The sequence below is a fragment of the Oryzias melastigma genome, linkage group LG11 (assembly GCF_002922805.2).
Source record: "Oryzias melastigma strain HK-1 linkage group LG11, ASM292280v2, whole genome shotgun sequence".
Classification (NCBI taxonomy): Eukaryota; Metazoa; Chordata; class Actinopteri; order Beloniformes; family Adrianichthyidae; genus Oryzias; species Oryzias melastigma.
The window spans coordinates 15155641-15179012 of record NC_050522.1 but is presented as its reverse complement, the minus strand read 5'-3'; the positions used below and the strand labels follow the sequence as shown (position 1 = coordinate 15179012).

Below are 23372 nucleotides of genomic sequence, written 5' to 3'. Positions count from 1 at the left end.
TTTCTAATGTAGCTAACATGGCTAACATGTTACAAACATATAAAGTCTGTTGGTCTTATCTCTGACCGTTCATTGGCGGTTCTTCTTATAATTTGGAGCACTTTATCTTTGGACTATTTCTGATTGTGTTTACTGATGTTGACATGATTTTGAGAGGTACACAGGATTCTGTCAAAATATGCTAACACAGCTAACGTGTGGCGGAGTCGGAGTGTTTTTTTTTACGTGCTACTAACAAGGTTAGGAGTTAGTGTAGTCACAGTAACTTTGTTTTATTGGTATCAGTTTGTTTTTTACGCGTTGCAAACAAGGTTGAGTTATTGTAAACATGCTAACAGCTAACATAGAGATATGGCAAATTGTGTTTTTTTTCTTACGTGTTACAAAAAAGGTTGGGAGTTAGCATAGTCACAGTAACGTTTGTTTTAGCGGTACCAGTCTGTTTGGTAGGGTTAGAAGTTATAAGTATTGGGAATATGCTAATGTGGATAACATAGCTAACGCTTCTAACATGGCTACTGTGTACAAAAAAGTTCTATAGAGTTACCTTGAAAGATCTTATCACTTCTGACGCTAGACTATTCATTAAAAGTTTGATAAAATACAATAGTACTTTATAGACCCTGAGGGAAATTTGCTGTTTTCAGTACAACCCAGAACAAGACGGCCAACAGAAATACACACACAGTGAGTACACAACTTCTGAGGTCCTTCTAACTGAAAATGGGTGTAGATAGGTTACAAGAGGGGGGTGAGGTCATTGGTGGCAAAAAAAAATGTTGTATCTCAACACTGTGTTGCACCCATAGACATACTATATTCTGTATAATGGTTGCACCCTTTAGTGCGGAAAATACAGGGGGAAAAAGTGTTATATCTTATTGGAATTTAACCTTTTAATGAGCTTTAATGTATCTATTTTTTAGTGTGGGGGGAGGCCAGACATATTTGACGGGACAGACTTAACAGACTCAGAGGGAAATTACAAATTAACCTCCTCTGAGGATTTTGACAAGCCTCCCTTCAAATGAAGGGCCACAACAATTAGCATGAACCCTCCATCCCAGCTCAGCCGTCTGCCACGCCGGGCTGAGCAGCGCCGGGATGAGTGTGTGTGTGTGTGTGTGTGTGTGTAGGGGGTGTTGTAACATCCTACCTTTTCTTTTTAATTAACACCTCAGTTACTCGGGGTGTTTGGGGTTTCCTCAGAGGAGGCCTGTTTTTGTCTTCCTCGTCAGTTAGCAGGTGTCGTAGTCTTCTAAAAAAAAAACATTATATAAGGTGGCTTGGAATCTGACATTGATTCAAATATAGCGTGAAATAATAAGACATCAAATGTAAATGATTATAAATAATATTTGTCCTAAAACAGCTTCTCCTTTCTGTTTGTTTTCTTTGGGCTGTCTAAATCAAGCAACAAAACAAGTCAAAGCCATTGTCAGGCACATTAGGTATTCAGTTATTCTGCTTTTTTTCCTCCTCACAGAATGCTTGAGTGTCTACATTTGAATATCGACCAGGACTGTCACAGAGCTTTTCAGGTGAGCGCAGAAGCAGAAATATGCGTCCCCAGATCGTGGCAGTCGCTGTGTTTTCTTTGTTTTCCCACATATTGGATGTATGCAGTTATCTCTTGCAATACAGGAGAAATCTGACTCAGGATAGTATTTTTTTATTAGGTTTTATTTAATTGTATTTATAAATAGTCTTTATTTAAATGTATCAATTTATGTGTGTATTAAATCATTGGAATTAAAGGATAAAGATTTTTGATTGTGTTTGGGTCAAAATTGACCCGTTGGGTCACACATTATAAGGGTTAACTATCTAAGCTGATTTTTATTACATTGTTTTGACTATTTGAGTTTATCTTTTCTATTTGGGTCCTTTATTTATATCTTTTGTCATACCCCCCCTCCTCCTCAAGCCGGTCCCCCCTCCGTCTCCTTAATCATGTGAAACATCTCCTGCTACTCAGGCGTTACACACTTTCCTCATCCAATTAGACATATGAAATCATCCCTGGCGTATCAATTGGTGACTTTTACACCCATTAATTTGCCATAATTATTTCATTTCAGATTGATCTGACGGCGCCGTTGCAGATGGAGTGCCGGTGAAGCTCTTCTCCCTTTGCACATCAAAAGAAATCATTTTAATTGGAGCCTTTTCAGCACTAATTGTTCTCTCTGTTGTAAATCAGTGTCTTTTGGTCTCCGCGGATCTTTGTTAACAAATTGTCTTGTCGCTTTCCTCGTTTCATTCCAGATTGAGTTTTACAGGTTTTTTTTTTTTTTTTTTTTTTTGCTGTGTGATTGACTGCGATGGGAAATCAGAGAATTTGAGGATTTATTCCCAAAGCACAAAAGCTGTTGCTGCATTCGTTTAACACAGGAAATTATTCATTTTTGATGAAAGAAAAAAAACGAAACAAAAGCGGTGATGATAGATTTAAATGTTTAATATAAGCAAAACATTGATGCATTTAGGTGAGACTGGAAAATCTTTTATGGAACAAATTTGTCATCTCTGTGAAGCTTTTTAGGCACTAAGGAGAACCCTGCAGCTTTATGTGGAAGGCTCCAGCTAACAAAAACAGCACCTGTCTTTGAATGTCCATCAGTAGCCCATTAACTCATGTCTGAGGGTGCAGACTCTTTAAACTGACCAGAATGTAGCTGAAAGCCTCTCTTCTACCAGTGCTGTTGACGTATGGAGATAAATGGACTCTGGCTGGCATTGTCCTGCTGACACGCCCGCATTCAGTTTCATTGGTCTTTGTGACAGGTCTTGGTGAAGAAATGCAAATGAGACGGCACATTCAGAGGAAAGGCACTCTCGGATATTTCCACTTCTTCATTTTAAGCCTTTACAGATTTTTGTAAATCCATGTACTTGTTTAGATTCGTCAAAAAAGGACTTCTGGTCACTTAGAAGATTTTATCCTCTTGCTGCTCTTTACAATTTTTCATTGTCCTGCATGAATGATTCCTGACCTGTGACCTTCTTCAAATGGTGGGTTTGTTTTTTAAAACATTAGTTGGGGGTCAGATGAAGCAGAACACAGGAAAGGAAGGCCAGCGTGGACTCCAACAGAACACCATCTGTTTTGAACTTTGCCATAAAAAAAAACTCGAGGTTAATTGTTCATCAACTTCAGCTGTACTTTAAATACTCCTTTTTGTACTCAGGCACAGTTACTGTGTACTGGATACCTTCTAGCAGTGTCCAGTCTCTTGTTTCCAATCAAAGCTGGGTTTGAGAAGATTTAATGACTGAAAGATGCCAAATATTTATAATGTATTTTGTGAACAGACAAGGACTTACGGTATGTCAAACAGAATTTGTTGTCAGTGAAACCTCTGGTGTCAAAGAGTTAAAGTTGGGCAAATTTGTGCTCTTGTACTCTTCCTTAATATTGACTGTGTTTGTCTAATTCTGGGGTGTCAAACTCGTTTTGGTTCAGGGGCCACATTTTACCCATCTGATCTCAACGTAATAGCAAAACAATTAACCAATTAACCTAATCATTTATTATTAGTATAATAGCTAATATTATCTTTTTGGTGATTGTGGTGTCACACCTGATCATTTTAATAGCAACTTAACATCAGTGACGCCGGCAGGGAGCCTAACTGCATCTTACCCAGACGTGGCACGCCCTTGCAAAGAAATTCTCTTTATCACTTGTTATTTCTCGTTATGCCGATATTTCTTTTCCTTTGCTTCCTCTAGTGGTGGAAGTGCGTATTGCAGCCATTTCTTTAAATAACCATAACTCGCCGCAGAAATGGGCTAGAAACTTGCTTTTTTCCCCCAACATCCTTATATTTTTTTCTCTTCATGACTGGGCCGGATTAAACGTGGGCCGTATGTTTGACACCCCTGGTCTGATCACAATTTTTACACCATCCATTCGTCCATCTTCTTAACCTTTATATCTCTATCGAGGTTACGGGATTGCTACAAATGACGGTGAAGTATACCATGGACAAGTCGGCGGCCTGTCGCAGGGCTTTTGCACCACTTTTTATATATTCTATCTTATTGGTTTTCAGAAAGTATATAAATTGATTAAATAGATTCCATTCAAACCAGAGATATACAAGTTTTTTATTTTATAATTTACTTTTCAAATTCCCAAAATATAATATTTAAGTCAATTTCTTTCCATTTTTGAGTATAATTTCTTAACTTGTCTCGCATAAGGATACAGTTTTCTCATTCCCATCTCCAGAAGCGACTCCTCTTGCATAGAAGGTCATTGGAGCTCCGTACTATTAAGGCTACAGTAAGGCAGGATTAAGCCTTCAGTCGGAGTTTTGAGCATCCATTAGTCCACAACAGCTGTCCAGCGTGCACACATTCAGAGACGTGTGAACAAGTACAGGTGTGGAAGTCCGTGTACATTTGTCTGGGAATGACTTCTAAGCTTTAATGCGTTTAGAAGTGAGACCGTTCCTATTTTTTTTTTTTTTCTAAAGGAAATCCCAGTTGGCCGGTTGGTATTTTTGTTACCATGAGAGCTCAAGTCGGTGAAATCTAATAGTTTTTCTTTCCCAGCAGAACACTGAGCGAGACTCAACAGATTAGGACCTGTTGACTGACGGCAGCTTTAACTTTAGCTGTGTAACGCACAAAGACTCATGGGGTGAGTGTTCTTCAACAATGAAGGAAAGACAGAACGATGAATTAGAGTATGAATGAGTTCATATTTCCGTTTTTTTAACCACTTTCTGGACGACAGCATCAGTCAGTGCAGCACTTCAGGTTTGCTTTTCCATTTGTTTTACTTAAACATTTATGTCCACACAGCCCAGTCCCACAATCCCAGATCCCATTAGAAAAAAAGACCTTATGGAATATCCTAAAGGGATAATTCAATTTTGTTGTCAAAGTAATCCAAGATTGAACAAGCCATTTGTTTTGGTGATCTCTTTTAGAAATAGAGAGTGGGATTTAAAGGTTAACCCCCACACAGAAAAAAACACAAAGCAGCAGTGGATTCCTGCCTTCACCCCCCCAACAGGGTCTCCCATTCGTTCAGGGCTTTCTCGCTCAAACAGCGTTCATCCATCCACGCCTGTTCTGCTGCAGTTCAATGTATAAACACTTGAATATCGACCGTTTGAAATGTAGAAACATTCTGGGCTGCCAGAAAAGTGACAGAGAGAAGACGAAGTGCGCTGAGAGTTTCTGTGTGTGTTCATGAGATATTGCCCAGTCTGCAGTCATTATCCTCACGCGCTGTTTTTTTAATGGCCCGAGCTTGCTGCATGTCTCATGCAGGCATGTTACAGGAAACCACAAGTCAATGATCGCGACATACATGGAGGCCACTTGACCTCCTTTTGCTCTACATCAAAGGCTGCATTGTCATTTGTAAATGATTCCACATCTGGGCCTGCACTCCCATAACAACCAACTGTACAGACATGGATTTTCAACAGAGAACGAGTGAAGGCATCTGTTAGAAAAGAAAAAACAAAAAAAAACGGGTAATAATCACTTACTGTGCTTGGAGATTCAAAGCTAAATACTTGAGTATTATGGAAACACAGAAAGTGACAGCATTAAAAGTTTCGGTTTTTGATGATTTAAAGATGTTTTCATAGCAGGCAGACTTCATTTGAGTGTCCTGAAATGATAAATGATGCAGTGGTGGACTTAACAGATTGGGGCCCCAGGCAAACAATAACATGGGCCCCTCTGCAGTGGTTATATTCATCCTTATTTTTTTCATCCTTATTTAGGTTAAAGTCCCATTCTAACTATATTTTTGTCTATTTTAAAACAATGATCTTTTAATTATGGTTATGCTGTTTTAAGTCAAAATCATTAAGAATTCACTGCTGAGTTGTGGACTGTTTGTGCGGACGTTAGCCTCTGCTGATTTCCCATCAGCCCATTGTTTACACTCTCTCCTGCTAGCTTATAGCGCCTCACAAGTCCAAGCTAACGTTAGTGTAGATAAAAAATAAAACAAAATGATCATTTTCTGCTCCTTGTTTTGCTTTTTCTTATTCTTAACTTTCTTTACCTTCTTTTTAAGTTTGTTTGATTATTAAATTTTTTTTTTTAGAGTTTTGTCTTTTTTCGTTCACTTTTGGAAGTGCTGAAACAAATATCTTGTCTTTTCAATTTTTCACTGCTGCTGGGATACCTACTCTTCATCTGACCGTTTTTGAAATGTATTTATTCTACTTTTTCAAAGGCTCTCTGCTCACTAATTTGCTGTTGCTTTAGAGCAGGGGTCTGCAACCTGTGGCCCCGGAGCCACATGTGGCTCTTTTATCCCTTTATTGTGGCTCTTTAACTTTAATGAAAAATGCTAATGATTGAGTACATAATAGATTAGTTATATGAGGTTTATTATTGCTGCTTAGATTTTAACATGCCAAACAACTAAGCAAACAAAGTTTAATTTACTTTCAGAAATTCTGTAGAAGTGTTCTTTGAATTTGGGTTTTTAATTTATAGTTAGTCAAATAAAAGTCTCCAAGTGTTGTTTTATTTTGGTAAATTACCTTTAAGTGGTTAAAGTTTTGAACAAATGCAGTTTAAAATTATTGAAAATGATTTAGAGTTCTGTGCTTAGTCCTTCATATCTTAGAGAAGGACAATTAAAAACTCAGTTTATTCTAAATGTTTTGAGGGTATTTTTTATTATTATTTTAATAAATAGATTCTACTAAATGTTGTTTATATCTGAGAGCAAAAGGGAAAAAGAGATGGTGACACACCAAAATCTTAATGATAAAAAACATCATGTAAATATAAGTAAAGCAGCTGCAGCACCAGGACCTTTTTAAAACAGGGTGTGTTTTATTTTCAAATGTCAAAAGTAAAAGAAGTTACAACTGTTATATATGCATAAAAATATACACTGTTTTAATTTAATTATTGTAATATTTAAGTTACGTTATACATTTAATTGGCAAAAAAGCATAAATACTGTTCATTTTTTTAAGATAAAGTGAGACTTTGTGGGTCTCCTTGGGTTCTGGTCGGTAAGAAATTAGAGCAAATGCCTCTTTTAGTGTTTAAGGTTGCACACCCCTGATTTAGAGGAATCAGGGAGTTTGAAACTCTTTCATACGAGGAATCTTATTCTATTTCAGTGATCTGAGGGTTTTTTTAATGACAAAATTAAATAATAATGGGACGAAAACAGGGATGTGTAACTCAATCGTAAAGGGGGCCAAAATCCAAAACACACCTCAGGTTGGGGGCCAAACAGCATAAACATTTATTCAACTCACTAAAACTAAGTTTTTAAAATTTGAAAACATAACTTTTTAACATTACTATGAATAAAAACAGGCAAGAGAATTATTCCAGAATAAATCAACTTAAACCTCAAATAACTTTCAATAATTTACTCTCCATAAAAATATATTTTGTCAAAATTATACAAGTTAGAAATAAGTGCAAGATAACATCGGGCTGTTCATAAAAAATTAATAAAATAATCTCAGTTGCCTTGACTTTAACACATGTGGCCTAACATATATTTTATTAAGGGCTCAGCTCTAGGCAACCGCCTACTTTTCCCTAATGGTAAGTCTGCCCATGAAATGTTGCATGCTTATATTTTTCTACCTTCCTTGAAAGCCAAAAGCACTTTATAGTTTTCACCCATGCATACACACATTCACACACTGATAGCAGCTCCTTCGACAAACACTGGCACCTACCTATAACTACCACCAGGGGCGATGTGGAGTTCAGTGTGTTGCCCAATGACATTTGAACAGGCAGGGTGGGAATCAAACCCGCAATGTGACGGCAAAAGTTTTTTTTTTGCTGCTCTAATAAGACTCCAATCATTTTTAAGGAAGTGCCCCTAGTGGTCATTTTAGAAACTGCAAGGTTTGGTTGGTTTCAAATTTGGGAATGTGTAATTAAATTGTTAGCAAGTTTATCCGCTTTTCTCATTGTCAGGTTGACATAAAATGAAGTGGAAGAGAAGTCAGTTTTGTGGTCAAAAATGCTCTTTTACGCACCATTAGGTCAATAACTGATCCTAGCTCAGCTGTACCTCGCCATTCCAGCCCTCGGCTAGACCCGGGAGCACCAAGGTGGTTTGTGTGTCGGTGTTCATGTGTGGGTAATCCACAGGTGCAGCTTGGCTCCTGACGGAAAAGAGAGCATTAGCCCGGGGCCACAGAGGCAGAGGGAAGCAGAACGAGGGGCAGGGCAAGGCCGTTTCAAATGCAAATGTCCTGCCCCGCTCCGCACAAAAACTTTCTCCTGTGGCTCGGCTTGTAAAATACAGCACCCTACGGCTTTATTTAAAAGATACACCCACTGACCAAGAACTACAGAAACACATGGCCCCCTGAAACCACTCAACCATATTATGAAGAAAAGGCAGCTTCTTTTCAGAGATGCTATCAGCGAATGAAGTGAAACTTGCCGGCTGAGCAGTTCGTGTAACATTTTATCATCTGGGCTGCTTAATACGGCTATTTAGCAAAAATGCAAAGGGATGATAGTTGGGAAATTTACAAATAAGTCAACTTTTGATTGGTGTGTGTGTCCTAAAGTCAAAATGCAACACGTGGAACAACTATTGCAGTCAGAGCAGAAGAGTCTCTGATAAAGGACAAGAAGATTGCATCTAATGAGCCTTATTGTCAGTATTGTCAGGGAGTAAAAGCAGACAGAATTTAGCAGTTTGTAATTTCTAAAGAAAATTACCAACAAAAGTGTTTCTAGTAGGATGCTACGAACAATACTTTTATTTATTCACAACAATAATCACTGTGAAATAATTACCTAATGCTGTTTTTACACACTCTTTGCTAAATTAATTTATCCCTCAGCTTCAAGGTAATTTCATTGCATTAAAATTTAAACCACATTTTAATAACTTCTAAATAAAACTCTGATGTAGTTGTCGATGAATCCCCTCCTCATTTCTGATAAAACTTGCCTGCAGAGTCTCTCTGTTCTATGTTCTATCTCATACGATAGTGTGACTTCCCAACATTTAGCACTCGGTGGGACATCTGTTTATACATCTGCTGAGGCTAACAGCCTGATGGTCAGCAACATTTGTGTTTTTTAGAGCTACTTGACAAACCACTCACTCATAAATAAACTAAATCCAGAGACCAGCCTTTACTCCTGTGCCATTCAAACAAACATGCCTGTCCACATATTTCTTTAAATCAGTCAAAGTACCCACTTGTAGGAGAGTTTCACTGGGTTCTTTGGAAGTTTTGACCCCTTATTTTAGTGAGTCTCAAAGGTCTCTTGAAATGCACAATTTGCATGTGTATCTCACAAAAATCATGCACAATTGCATAAGATTTACATAAGTATTGGGCATAAACGACGTAAAATACACAATTCTCAACCCTCGATGGGCATCTGCGCATGTGGACGCATGAGGAACGTAAAAAACATGTATGAATTATGTATATCACGCCTGTATCTCAAATTACATACGTGGACAATGCGCAAAATATACGCAGTGGCTGTGTGACACGGTCTGAACTCTGGTCCAGCTCAAATGAAGTGTTCTGGTTTGAATTGCAAGTGAATCTTGGTGTGATTCAGCTACCCTGAATTCAAAGACACAGTTTATGACCTAAGAAAGTAGACTAAAAATAATTACTGACAAAGGTATGTTTTGTTTAAAAAAAAAAAAAAAAAAAAAAAAAAAAAACAGCACATTTGACAAAGAGCAAACCAAGTAGATATTTTGTCTTTCTGATGACCCTTACTGAGACTGTTCAGGAGGGTAATGAAAAAAGAACTCCATATAATGACAGTAGATTGTATGAGTGTGTTTAAGTGGCTACTGCATTGGATCTGCAATCAGCAAATCACAGTTTTAAGACCATGTTTAGTCAGGTTAATTATTTTACCATGAATGAAAGACACAGCAAGTAAGTATGATGATAAAGTTTGCAACAATCAAACTAATCGCCTACTATTAAAAAATATTGCTGTGAAAACAGAATAACATGCCTTTCTGTGTTTAAAGCTACAACCTAGAAATAAGGGAAGTAATAAAGCAACTAAATTATGCGTATAGAACACATTTTCTACACAATATGGTGCATTGAGTATTAAGGGAAATTGTCAATGAATGGTCCCTTTTGAACATTTTCATAGATAAGGTGCAGCGAGCTATAAAGTGCACGAGGCGAGACAAAAGTCAGAGAAAAGTCAGCAATTACTTTTTAAATTAATAATTATTACCATGCTACACGTTAGCCACTAGAAACAATGGCCATGTTAGCATATTCACAACATCTCTAACTCAAACATTGTTCGCAACACATAACAAAACCAGACTGCTAGCACTAAAACAAATGTGACTATGCTAACTCTTCACAACCTTGTTAGTAACACACAAAAAACAGACACAGCTACAAATTAGTTGTGCTAGCTTAGTTACAATAACACCTAACCTTGTTTACAACACGTAAAAAACAGACTGATACTGCTAAAATAAATGTTAGCGTTTGTACGCTAACACCTTGCAACATGGTTAGTAACAAATAAAAAAAATACAGTCCGACATTTCTACATGTTGCCGCATTCAAAATAACACACATCTTAAATAGATTATTTTTGCTAAAACTTTGACTACGCTAACTCCCAACCTTGTTAATAACATGTAAAACAAATAGCTGTGCTAGCTTAGCTACGATAAGACCCAACCTTGTTGCAACATGTAAAAAACAGACTGATACTGCTCAAATAAATGTCACTGTGACTATGATAACTCCCAATCTTGTTAGTAACATGAAAAAAAACACAGCTATACGTTAGTCACATTATATTTAACATGTGTCTTTATTTTATTTATTTTTTTCAAACTTATTTCTTTCAAAAGAAAGAACTACAAAAGCAGAGAATTTAACCTTCATATTGCACAACTTTAACCTTAGAGCATAAAAAAGATCTTTTTAGGGGATCATGGCAGACAGAGTTTCATAAAACTTGAATCAGGAAAGCAGATGCTACACATGAGGAGAAATCAAATGACAGTTTGATCCAAAGACTAGACAGCACCTAAGTCGGTGTTTGCTTATTATAGATGCTTAATGAAAAGAAAGAAGGAGGAGATTCAAAAGCGCAGTAAACTGTTTGTAGGAGTTGGAGGGCAGTGGGTCAGTTTGTGTGAGTCGCACACTGAGGAGATGGCATTTTTCATGCGTGACAAACGGAGAGAAGCAACTGCAGAGTCACTGCAGAGCAAAAGGGCCTCATTAGAGGAAGAGCATTTTCAGTGCAGCATGCAGACAGGTCAGCAAGTTAATGCTAATGCTCTCCAGTTTCTTTCTGGAAAAGCCCACAAATCTGCACCACATATTCATTTAGCCACCTTAATACCTTTTCTTTTTTGCTGTTGGTACTTTAAACCACATTAGTCACTAGAGTTAAAAAAAATTATATTTCTCAAACAGAATGATCGGGATTTAGTCATCAAATGCCAGGAACACCTGGAGCTGCAGAAAACATACTGAATGTTTTGTCAGATGTCAGCTGTGCTTGACCTTCTCAGAGCTCCTAGTTGTATAGAGTACCTAATTAATGCTGCTATGGGAAGAATAAAGCTGCATTCATACTGAACACGATTCAAACCTCAAATTCGCTGCTCGACACCTGTCCATAAATGTGTTCATTAGCTTGATGCCCTAGCTGCGTGTGGGAGGAGCTACCATGGAGATGTGTCTATGATACAGATGAGTAAGAAAATGGATGGATTGAAGTTCAGGACAAGAATGATCGGATTGATCCTCCATATTGGATTTGTATTCTACAAATCAGATCGAGGCTTTGCCAGAATTCCTTCGATCACTATAAAGCGCGTTTGCCATTTCGTAGTGCTTCCCAAATCAACAATTCCAAAATCCAGTGCCCTAGAAATTACCCAGAAATCTTTGGGAAAAACCAATGTGCATCAATGCTTACTACATTAGTCAACACAGACCACAATGCATTGCCTTTGAACAATTTTTCAATAGCCCCAACTTAACAAAAAGTGTTCTGGCTTGGCTCTGGCATCCGGCAAAAATTTGAACCCAACAAAATGGATTTGGAGTGCCGCAGAGGCCGGATCACGGAGGTGTCTGATTGGATGCAGTGGAGCCATCGGAGCCATAACACTTGCTGTGGGAGCCCGGGTAAGCCCAGCTACCATTCCCTTCATCCATCTTCCGCTAGCTTACAGCTCCTCACAACCTCAATCTAATATTACTGATGCAACAAAAATAGAGAGCATTATCAGAGCTATCCAGCCACAGAGCTTTGAGCCAGATGCCAGCTCAAACGAAGAAAACAAAGATGTCCATGGATCTATTTGTCTGCAAGTTGATACATCAGAATGTAGCAGAGCTTTTGGTCCACTGAATGAACCCTCTATATCACAACTACACACTTATTTTTAACAACAATTTGAAACAATTGGATCAGAAATTCAATTTTAAGCTTAATTTTCTTTAAATATGTCCTCCATCATGAGAAAAATGCCACACAAACATGTTCAAAAGACCAAAAACACAATTTTCATTGGAGTGGGCCTTTAGGAATTTGTTTTAATTTAAAAAAATAAAGTTTTAGAAAAATCAAATTTGAGAATGGAAAAGCGATGTGACAGACAGGCTGCACACACTGGGATGACCTTTGCTTGCATGTGAGTGTGTGCACAGAAGTGTGTTTAGTCTGCCTGTTTCCTTAAGCCCAAATGCCTGCATAGATGCGCACATCTGATATTGACTTTTCTGGGACTCGCTGACCCCTGCATGGATGAGCCAAGGTTCTCTTCTGTCCAAACATCAGATCAAACATTTGATATTTTCTTTTCGATTCGTGACCAGAAAAAGTCTGTGCTGATTTTTTTTCTTTAATTCCTTCCAGCCACACCAAATCAAAAAACAGAATGCATTTTGTTCATCCCCCCAATCATTAGTAGATAAAGCCCCTCTTTTTTTGCCCTTTAATCAAACAGGCGATGGTTGGACATGGCTGGTTAGCTCCTCAATAGAGTGCTCATTGTGCTAGCATTGAAAAGAGCTATAGAGGTCTTGTCTGCGAGCAAATCATGGGATCACTGAATGTGCATTCCTCCTTCCCTCCCCCATCAGAGCTGTCCCCTCCTCTGCTGCAACTTAAAAATAATAAAAAGTGAAAAAGTTGTTTTGTGTTTCCACTGTTAAATGCACAAACACAAACTGCTTCCTTTAAAGGCAAGCTTTTATTTTTCCCCCAAGAAAAAGTTGTACACAAAAGGTTTGGAGGTGAAGGAAGGCCCCTCGTGTTTGCTGCACCTTCAGGCCCGATGGCTCCTGAGTTTTTCCTCTGTGAAGGTTTCTCCTGAGGCAGATGGGCTTCAGACCCAGCTGCAGATGAAGAGGAAAAAATCCTCAGGAGTCCATTCCCAGAGAGAGATGAGGCAAAAGAGGACCACAGGGGAAAGAGAGCAGGTCATGGAGGGGAAAAGAAACAGCAAATACAACAGATAAGAGATACAAAAGCAAGCAGGTGATGAGTAAAAATAACAAACGGTGGAGTAAAAGAGTCTCGGGAGGTTAAGAGGTGAATGAACAAAGAATATGTAAGACAGAAAACAGAGGGACTCAGGCAACACTTCTTTCCATGTTGCATGAGAGGGAAGAAGAGACGGTTGAGAAACAAGACATTGTGGTTTCCCTGATCTAAATATAAGTATGTGGTGGAACCCACTAACTGCTGTGTGTCTCCATCACACTTTTTTTTTTTTTTGCATGACACTCATGACATATTTTAGTTTTAAACTATTTATTTTCTTTCCGCTCGTCAATATTAGATTGTGATTTCCGTGATTGAGCTTAGCAAATATTAATAACTAAAGTAGATATGAAGCAGATTTTGATTCATTATGATTAAAAAATAATTTTCAGGGCAGATTTTTCTTAGATTTTAAGGATAAATCTTTCTTAAAAGAGCCCCGTGTTGAACACCTGTTTGAGCTGAAATTTATTGAAGGCAGGACACAATTGGAAGATATACAGTATCTAAAACGAAAGGTTTTGCTGATCACCGCTAACTCTGTGGAGAAATTGAGTGTTGGACTGGGGGCGGTGCTGGCAGAGCACACTCTTCCTGAAGGGGGGCGTTCACATCATGCTGACATCAGCACGATAGGACCCGCTCGTTTTCATGGGTGTGGGAGGGGCTACTGCTGAGAAAGCAGGTTTGCAGAGGGTTACTCTTAAATGCATGAACTGATCACAATACTGTTTTGAGGTTCTTTATAGAGAGGAATGAACAGTATAATGAAATTTAAACCTCAAAAAGTAGAAATTTCATGGTTTAAGTGTTTGCTATAACTTGTCACCCGCAGCATGCCCATAGAAAAAATGTGTCTGAGCATTTTCGCTCCTTGGGCTCACTGAGTAGTCTGCGATCTTTGTAGAAGTTTACCAATTTTTCATTGTATCCACTTATAAGGACAGTAATGACTAAGACTTTAATGTGATGTGATAATATCCCTCAATAAACTAGAATCCACCTGTCACTGAAACACATCTTTTTTTGGTCTTTTTTAATAAACGAAGCCAAATTGATGCAATCATACAGAGAATTTTTCCTTCTCTGTGTTTTTTTTTCGTATCAGTTTTCATGAAGAGTTTTACAAACCACGCTGAAGAAGCGCGGTTGGATTTCCATCAAGCCAAAGGACGACCTGACTGAACGACTCGAAAGGTTAAACAGACGAACTACTTCAAAGTTGTGAGATTGCGATCTCAACTTTGAGTGCACATCCGGCTGTAACTGCCCCAGCTTCAATGACACACAAACAGGGTTTTTTTTTTAGGTTATGCGTTGGTTTTTATTTTTATCAAATGGTAAAATCTTCTATCTTTTTTGTAATCTTCCTCTGTTTTTGCTTCATAATCTTCATCTCCTGAGTTATATAGGGGAAGCGCTTCTGTGCACGTGAGAGCAACAGATAAGAGGTTAGTTGTTGCAGCTTCAGAGCAGCTGTGGGTGACTGTTGCACGGAGAAAAAAAACTATAAGGGAACCTTTTTACAAGATACAAGGTCACGGATATATAAAGAAGCCGGTCGTGGAGAAAGCCACAAAACTTCGTAAGGAAGCTATTAGTCGACATTCCTCACATGTCTTTTGATGAACTGTGTAGTTTGGGAAGGGAAAGTGTTAAAGTGGCAATCCAGGCTCATTTAAGGGCAGCCTGCTTCAAATGGAAAACATCTGGAGGCTTTCTACACGCCATCCATGCTAGTCCGTCTAGTGAAAAAGCAAAAAAAAAATCAGCAAGTGTTTGACGTCTGTCTTCTTTTAGAAGAAACATTTTCTCAAAGATGTTTTAATTTGACAAAATTCACCTCAAAAGACTCATTTATAGTGGTGTTTATCTAGTCTTTTAGTATTTTAGCATGTCTGATTGCCTGTGGAGTTCACTTTTTGTTCCTTTTATTAAAAAAAAGGCGACTGTACGGCGAATCTTCAAAAGTAAGAATACTCGTATGCACAAACAGCTGTTACAGTCAAGCCACGCAGATGATTTAATTGTTATGTACACTGCAGCAAAGATAATGCAGTGACAAGGTAATTGAAATGTTATCCCAGTCTTATCTGAAATGATTACTTAAACACTACATTTCTAATGCATGTTGAATTAGGCAATTACATGCGTTTAACTAGAGCTGGTGAGAAAAAGCATGAGGGGGGAAGAATTACCAGACAATGAGCTTGGAATATTAAACATTTTAGACAGCGAGTGTGGGGTCAGAGATCACACAGTGCTTATAGGCATATTAGCCACTTGGTTATGATAAATTATGACTGTGTTGCTAAGGCAACCTGTACATTTATAGTCTAGATCCAGCAGGGAAGGAAGCAAAGTGCATGTTTAAAAGGATATGTTGGTTTTTTAATCAATCTAAATATAGTGTAGAAATGAGGAAATTATAAAATAAAGTTTATTTGGGTCTACAAGTAAAAATATATAACATGGGGTTTTAGGGGAAAATGCTGTCCTGTCCTGTGATGCAGTGGATGAAACACATTTGGTTACAAGCTATAACTGGGTCATGAAAGTGTCTGTGTTTGCGACATATTTTTCATTTTCAAACCAATGACTTCCTGGTTTCACAGTTAATAAAACAAGAATAAAAAATACTTCTAAATTAGACAGAGGGGCTGTTTATTTCTTAGCTCCTTGTAAAAAACAACAATTTTAAAGTTCTTTATGAAAGAAATACCTTTGAGTATAATAAAAAAAATCTAGTTTCAATGGCTACCATGAAATTGTTTTACTGAAAAAGAATTACAGTATTTTCCACACTATAGGGCTCAAAAATTATGAGACGCACCGTCAATGAATGGTTTATTTGTCATAAATAAGGTCCGCTGCAATAAGTGAGACAAAAGAGTCAAAAATAAGTCAGTCAGTCAGACTTTATTAACCGCATTCTTAGTAATTCTAGAACTTGTCTGTAGCTAGCTACATGTTAGCTATGTTAGCCGTGTAAGTTGTTAGTGTGTTAACAATACCTGTAACTCCCAGTCGTGTTTGCGACACATAAAAAACAGACAGATACCGCTAAAACAAATGTTACTGTTATTACGCCAACTCCCAACTTTGTTACTAACAAATAATTAAAAAAAAACACAGTCCGACACGCTACACGTTACCCGCATTAGCATATTCACCATAAAAACCAATGAGTCGTGTACCTCTCGAAATCACATCAGTAAGCAGAACCAAACGTATCCACATCTAAGAAGCTCCACATTATAGGCCGCACGGTAGGTTTTTGTAAAAATTATGGCATTTGAGTGCATCTAATAGAGCACAGAACACAGTATGATACGATGGGAACATTTTATTCAGTTTAGCATAAAACAATGAAAGTATTGTCACATTCCTGCAGCATTTTGATGTGTGTGAGCCTCATAATTCTGGATATCCCTGTGTGCCACGTTGCAATAATTTGCCACTTACGTGACAATTAGACGCCAGCAGCTGGATTTTTTTTTCTTTTTTGTGTCTGTGTGAACCAGTGAGTGCCCGTCGTTACTACGTCCCCTGTGAGCTCATTAAGCGTGTAGAGTTGATTGGCTTGGACTACTGGAGATGGACAGACCAGTCTGTGCTGACGAAGGGAGGGGGCAGGCAAATAAACCAAGAGCTGCTGCACGGGGTGGGTAATTAAAAAAAAAAAAGAAAGAAGGGACCACATTGCTGTTAGATACGTCTGTTTGCATCTGGACACGAGGCGTTCGCAGGTATTCGGGCATCCATGCGCATCGCAGTAAACACACACACATGTCACATGATTAGTTGATTGAGCTCTAACTTCATTATCATGGGCAAGCCTTTGCACACTAATCAATTTCCAGCATCCAGCGAAGGCTTAGCATGCTGTGCTGGCTGTCAGCGACAGAATTAACTGCAGTCCTTTGGGGACGAGCACGTGGCCAGCCTGCTGGGGGAGTGAGTGAAAAGACTGATTAGAGCAGGCAGCGCGTTGGCCTATTTGCATCGAGTATTCTCACTGCGATGGTGCAACTCCATGAGCACCGTTTAGGTAATTCACACCTGGTTTCTTCACTCTAATAGAGGATCAAGCGGCTGCGTGTTGAGGCTTGGGATTTTGATGTCTCCTTACCTGTAACACAATCAGCCAACAACATGTTTCCTCCGTTTGGACTTTAAATCTCCAGCTGCCATAGCAGTTTGGTTTTTTTTTTAGTCAGTTTATATCTTTTAGTAATCTTTAGTCCTTGCTTTTAGTCAAGCGGTCACTTTCAAAGAATTCAATGATTCAGTGAAATACCATGACACTTCATTTGGCGATACTTGTATTAATATAAAATGCTGCCAAGACGATAATTAATTATGTTTGAGCAAAAATTTGGTTCAGCATCTTACTTTTCCTTTTTGACTTGGTACTGGTACCATAGGAACACGTGGATTTTGGTGTTTCGTGGCTCATGGCAGAATGAGCGAGACCAGACGCATAGAACCACCCCAGATAGCTTCAGTCACAATTTGGAAGACAAAGCGAAGGAAAGTTCTACTGAACTTGACACCAAAGATTCTGAAGGACATTAAAAAAATATTTAATAAATTACTTAAAGAAAAGGACTGAATTTGCTTGGTTATAAGCAAAGTGTATATAAGAAACAGTTCCAGAGCTTAATGTTATAATCCTTAAAAAATATATATAATTAAAAACAATTATTTTACAATTTATGTTTGTGAAAAAGGCACATAAATATTTAGATAAAGCTTTTATTAAGTCATAATTAAAAAAAAAGTGAAATATTGTTTGGTAGTAACCTTTAGCTTCAAGAACTTTGCACCACTTCGAGATTCCATATTAAACATCTTTCAATTGTAGGTGCCAGACATATGTTGGTAAACAGTAGAAAAAAAGAAGCCCCTCCCTGCTTGCCCAGTGTGAAAACCATGGGCTAAAGGCTCAAGAACCTGCATGTGGCATGTTTTCAAATGCACTTCACATGCCCGATGTGTAACTAAAGACAAAAAATGAAGCTGGATTTCTTTCCATGATCAAATCTGCTGTTGCAGATGCAAGAGACTGACCAGATCAGCTCAAGACGACGAAGAAAAAAAAGCCAACTGTGACTGAAACAGCTGCATTTCATAAGCATGGCACGCAGAGGAGCAGCTCTGAATGCATAATACGTAGAACCTTGAAGCAGATGGGCTTCAACAGCAGAAAAACCACAGCGGAGGCCAATTCTGTCGACTAAGAGCAGCAAACCGGAGCTTCAGTTAAACATGGGCTCATCAAAACCGGACTGCAGGGGAGTGGAAACTGCTCTGATTGTGGTCTTGACATTTGCATGCTTTTGGGTTTTGAGCAGTTTTCTTGTGACACAATATGGCAGAAACTGCATGAAGTATAAATCCATACCAGTCACAGAATATCCAAAGTGATTTCATTCGTTTTCTGTTTGAGTCTGCTGCTTTTAAACTGTTGCAGATTTTTTTTTTTATAGATCCATCGAAATGCAGAAATCTGCAGACCAACGTGCAGTTTAGTGAATTTTGATGCCTTTATTTAATTAAATCCAAACTAAGTAAACATTCAAACTCCAATTTTTGAAGACTCAAAAAATTGTGTCTAACCACCGCTATTTAAACTGTAAATTCTCTTTTTTGATCTTTTAATCTTCTAGAAACAGGCGGACACTCTGGGCTCAAGGTGAGAACAGGACACCCCCATCTCTAACTCTGTAGTGAGCATGTAACAAAGAAGCGGGAGTAGTCAAGATAAGGAGAAGTTATCTGTCGAGGAGCCAAGAAGGAAAGGAGAAAGCGGAAAAGGAAAGATGGTAGTTGGTGGTGCAGTCTGACCTTCAGGATGTTTCAATGATCGCATGAAGCCGAGTCGCTGTAAAAACACAGTCAATCAACCTTTTTGTTCAGCTAGTGCACTTTAAATAAAAAAAAACATAGGCAATACTTTTGCTTTAGGTGTCAAAGTGAAACTTTAACTGTCAACGTTTAGGTTTAGATGTAAAGTTAAGAACGTTGCAAAACTTATATGCAAGAATGTGGTACATTAAACCTTTAAAGTCCCACTGCGATCATCTTTTGATCTATTGTAAAAGCGTTTCCCTTTTTTAATGATGCCACTTTTAGCCCAAATCTGAGTCTTTTCTAGCATAGTTTCTGCAGAGTGGCAGGAAATTTACCCCTGTCTTGTGGGTGGGGGTCTTTGGCATGGAGTAACACCACCGCCACTTCCCATCATCCATCTTTTTACACTCTCTCCTGCTAGATTACAGCCTCTCCTAAACCTAATCTAACATTGCAACAAAAATGGTGGTCAATATTGGAGCTATTTAGACATACAGTAGGAAAACAAAGATGTACATCTATTTATCTACAAAGAGGGAGGTTCTGATCTGATCCTTATTCACAACGATTTGAGTACAGAAATATTACATGTTCTCCATCTTAGAAAAAAAATGTGTCTTTAATGGGGTTACCACCTGAATACAAATCAGAGAAATAGCTTGTTTGTGATATTTAAGGACAAATTCCAGGTCTAGTCATATCAAAAGGACCCAATGCCCACCTGCTTGACCAACACATTCTCATTCCCAAGTCGTCACAAATTGCCGTATGGTTAACGACCCTCTGCGGTTTATTTTTTGATTTCTTGGGGGTCCACAACTCGTCGTTTTTTGACGTGCAATTAAATCAGGGGTCCGGTCGTTTTGTCGGACGTGGACTGGACGTGGCCTGGACCTTGGGATGCAACAGTACTTGTACCCTAACGCTAACTTGGTTAACGCATCTGGAACCAGTACCGATCCGTGTCTGGTACCAATCCATGTTCGGTACCAGGTTAAGGTTAGGGTTAGAACACCATTGCAGTCCACGTCCCGGTACCGGTTTGCAGCCCGGATGTTGGGGAGCCTTGATTTAATTGGAACAGCCAGCACGTCAAAAAACGACGAGTTGGGGACACCCAAACCGTCAACTTTTGAACCAGAGGGTCTATAACCATTCGTCAACATGTCTCAGCTTGAGAATGTTTTAGCTTGAGTCGACACTCAGCATAAAGAGGTTGAATTGGGGGGTTAAATAGATCAAACGGTTTCCGAGCGCTGCTGTGTCTGCAGCTCACCCCTCCCTCTTGGGACGGGTCAAATGCTGAGAACAAATTTCACACATCTAGTGATGGGCCTTTAAATATAAGAACTAAAATCCATCTTAGATTGTAGTAGCAGCCTGTTCTCTCAAAATCATCTGAATGAAGGAGAACATGGTGAAACAACGAGACTTTGTAATTTGTCGAAGTTATGCGAGTTCACTGACAGATTTAACAACAGCAAGCCCCCTATTCATGAAAAGTGCAATTTACTGAAGCATTGCCTGCTCATCCAAAAGAGTTAAGGGCAGCAGACAACCTTTTTCCAGCAGCCCCCTTGAACGGTCCGGTCAGTGAGCAACAACATCACAGGCAGAAGCCCTGCCACGAAACAAAAAGCCGCTGGAAGCCAAGCATGAAAGGAGGTGAGAGGGAGTCAAACAAACCAGGGTGTGATGATGGAGGAAAGGGGAAATGAAGTGTTGTGTTCAGCGATGCTCTGATGGCGTTTTCAGCAGTAAAGTCATTATTTGTGCTGCGCTGCAGGTAATGGATGCATTTTTATTACCACATTTTTATTTCACCAGATCATTACACGAACGTTGTTTTTACAGCATTTCTGCAGAGGTTACGATGACATTTCTTACCGCAAGGAGAAATCAGGTCAAAGAAATGACCCTGCAGCCTCACAGGGAGTTATTCATTCCTGCTCAAGGAGCAGTTTTTTTTTTTTTAATAACTGAAAGTTGGCCTTGAGAGCAGATAGGGGGTTCCTCGAAAGCAGCCGGGAAAAATAAGCTTAAAGTCAATTTCATTAGGCTGGCAAGCATGCACGCTGGCAGGTATTCTGTTTACAAGACAGGAAGTTTTATTAAGTTAACAAAAAGCACTTGGCATCATAAAAATGTTATTTGTCAAAGCCGCTGCCAGAAGGGGAGGAAACTCTTTTACTTTTTGGGTCTGCCCACAACAGCTTTGTGATCACAGTGACTCTCGGCCTGTAAATCATTTCCAAACTTCACCTTTCAAGAAGGCCTTTTGAAAATGTGGTTTGTGCCAACAACTCATTTTTTTCTTGGTGGACACGACGGATTTTTGAAAAGTGGAGAACAGGAAACAAAAGACCAAATCAGCCCCCCAATGTGACATGTAGCGACTCAGGAAACGTTCGTTTGCCACAATCAAGAGGTGATGCTCTGGCTGCCATCACCTGATCAAACACCCTTTTTTATGTTTTACTATCTCTAAGCAGAAAATTCAAAAGACAACATTTTTTTAATGATAAATTATGATTTTATTCTCATCTTGATGCAAAACCTCCTCACTAAATTTCAAACTCGTCAAATTTGAAACCATGAGCAGCTTAGGAGGCGGACCCTGTCGTCTTTCTCCCATTGTCTCCTGCCTTTGTGAGGTGCCACAGTTGAAAGGTCAAAGTTCAAAGGCTCTTTGACCCACAGATCATTTGAAACGTCGCATCCCATCAGTTCTGTGGAGCATTCGGAGGAGGGTTTGTGCGACGAATCAAAAGGTTTCTCCGAACTGCAACCAAAGCGAAAGCCTTTTGTGGAGCCCATGATCAGGTCACCACGGCAACCGGACGTTACTGGAAATACTGAACTCCAAACAAACTTTAATGCAAATCTAGGAGCAATCAATGACTGGTGCATAGGGAGCTCCGCTCATAATCGAACCCAAATGTTCACAGTCAGGCTGTCCTCAAATTGAATTTTGAGAAGCTTTTAGTTTTACTGCTGCAGACTTATTGGCTCTTTTTACAGTCAGAAAGTTTGTGTCTAATGCCTTCCTCCCTAAACGTCTGGGCTGCATAATTTAAAGGTCTAGCCTTGCTTCAGGCTATGGAAGTTGGGTGAAACTGGAGAGTCTGGTGTAGACTAACATTTAGTGACAGGAAACAGCCATCGCTGCAACAAAACATACCGGCCTCTGTGAGCAGATAAACCCAAAACGTCCTCATTCTCCCTTCATTTTTGGTTGACAAATCTTCTCTGCAAATCCAAAGACTCTGCGGTCTTGGGCATGGCTTGTGAACACCATGAACAAGTTTTAGGACACTCCCTGCTGGTCGCGGTCGGCTGAGTGAACCGCCAACCTTTGGCCACCATCTGCATCCTATTAGCGCCGCAAGAGGGCCGAGGAGCGTTCAGCATGAAAAAGAAATCTGTTGTGCTCCCCTCAAAGTCATCCGACAATATTTAATTGCAGAGCCCACTCCATAAACTTCATGGTATTAACGCAGCGGGAGCGCATGAAAGACTCCGTCAGCTGGCGGGTGTAAACATGAGTCAGACTTTTCCTCTGAAAGACAAAATGGGCTTTACAATCATGAAGCATGTATGTTTCAGTTAAAATGTATATTTTGAAGTGCTTTTTATTTTTAACAGAATTTTGCCAATTGTTTTAGGTCCTTTTTTAAATAAAGTTATTTAAATTTAGACATCTTTATTGACTAAAAGCTTAAAAACACATTTTTTTCTTACTTTTTGTAGTTTGCTTTGTTGAACTCCTCCTCACATTAGTATGGAAACTCTACGCCAGCAGCCAGATGACTGCAGAGGGATTAGGGTTCGCGGGAGGCCACGTCGCATGACCTCAATCAGCGCTCAAGGAGACGTTCCCAAAAAGCTAAAACTATCCAGATGACGACCTCTGACCTCTGCTGTGCACCCAACAACCTCTGGCTGAAGTGGACAACAACACTCTGCAGATATCAGACTCCACTGGATCGAACACAAAGTGACTC

General features: G+C 39.1%; 1 long non-coding RNA gene across 1 annotated transcript in view; it reads right to left on the bottom strand.

Moving 5' to 3' along the window:
* The window catches only part of LOC118599345, a 67112-nt gene that overhangs the window by 631 nt on the left and 43109 nt on the right, over positions 1-23372 (bottom strand). The window contains exon 2 of the long non-coding RNA XR_004948649.1: positions 1157-1258. This is a non-coding gene — a long non-coding RNA (uncharacterized LOC118599345). The remainder of the gene's footprint in view (positions 1-1156; positions 1259-23372) is intronic.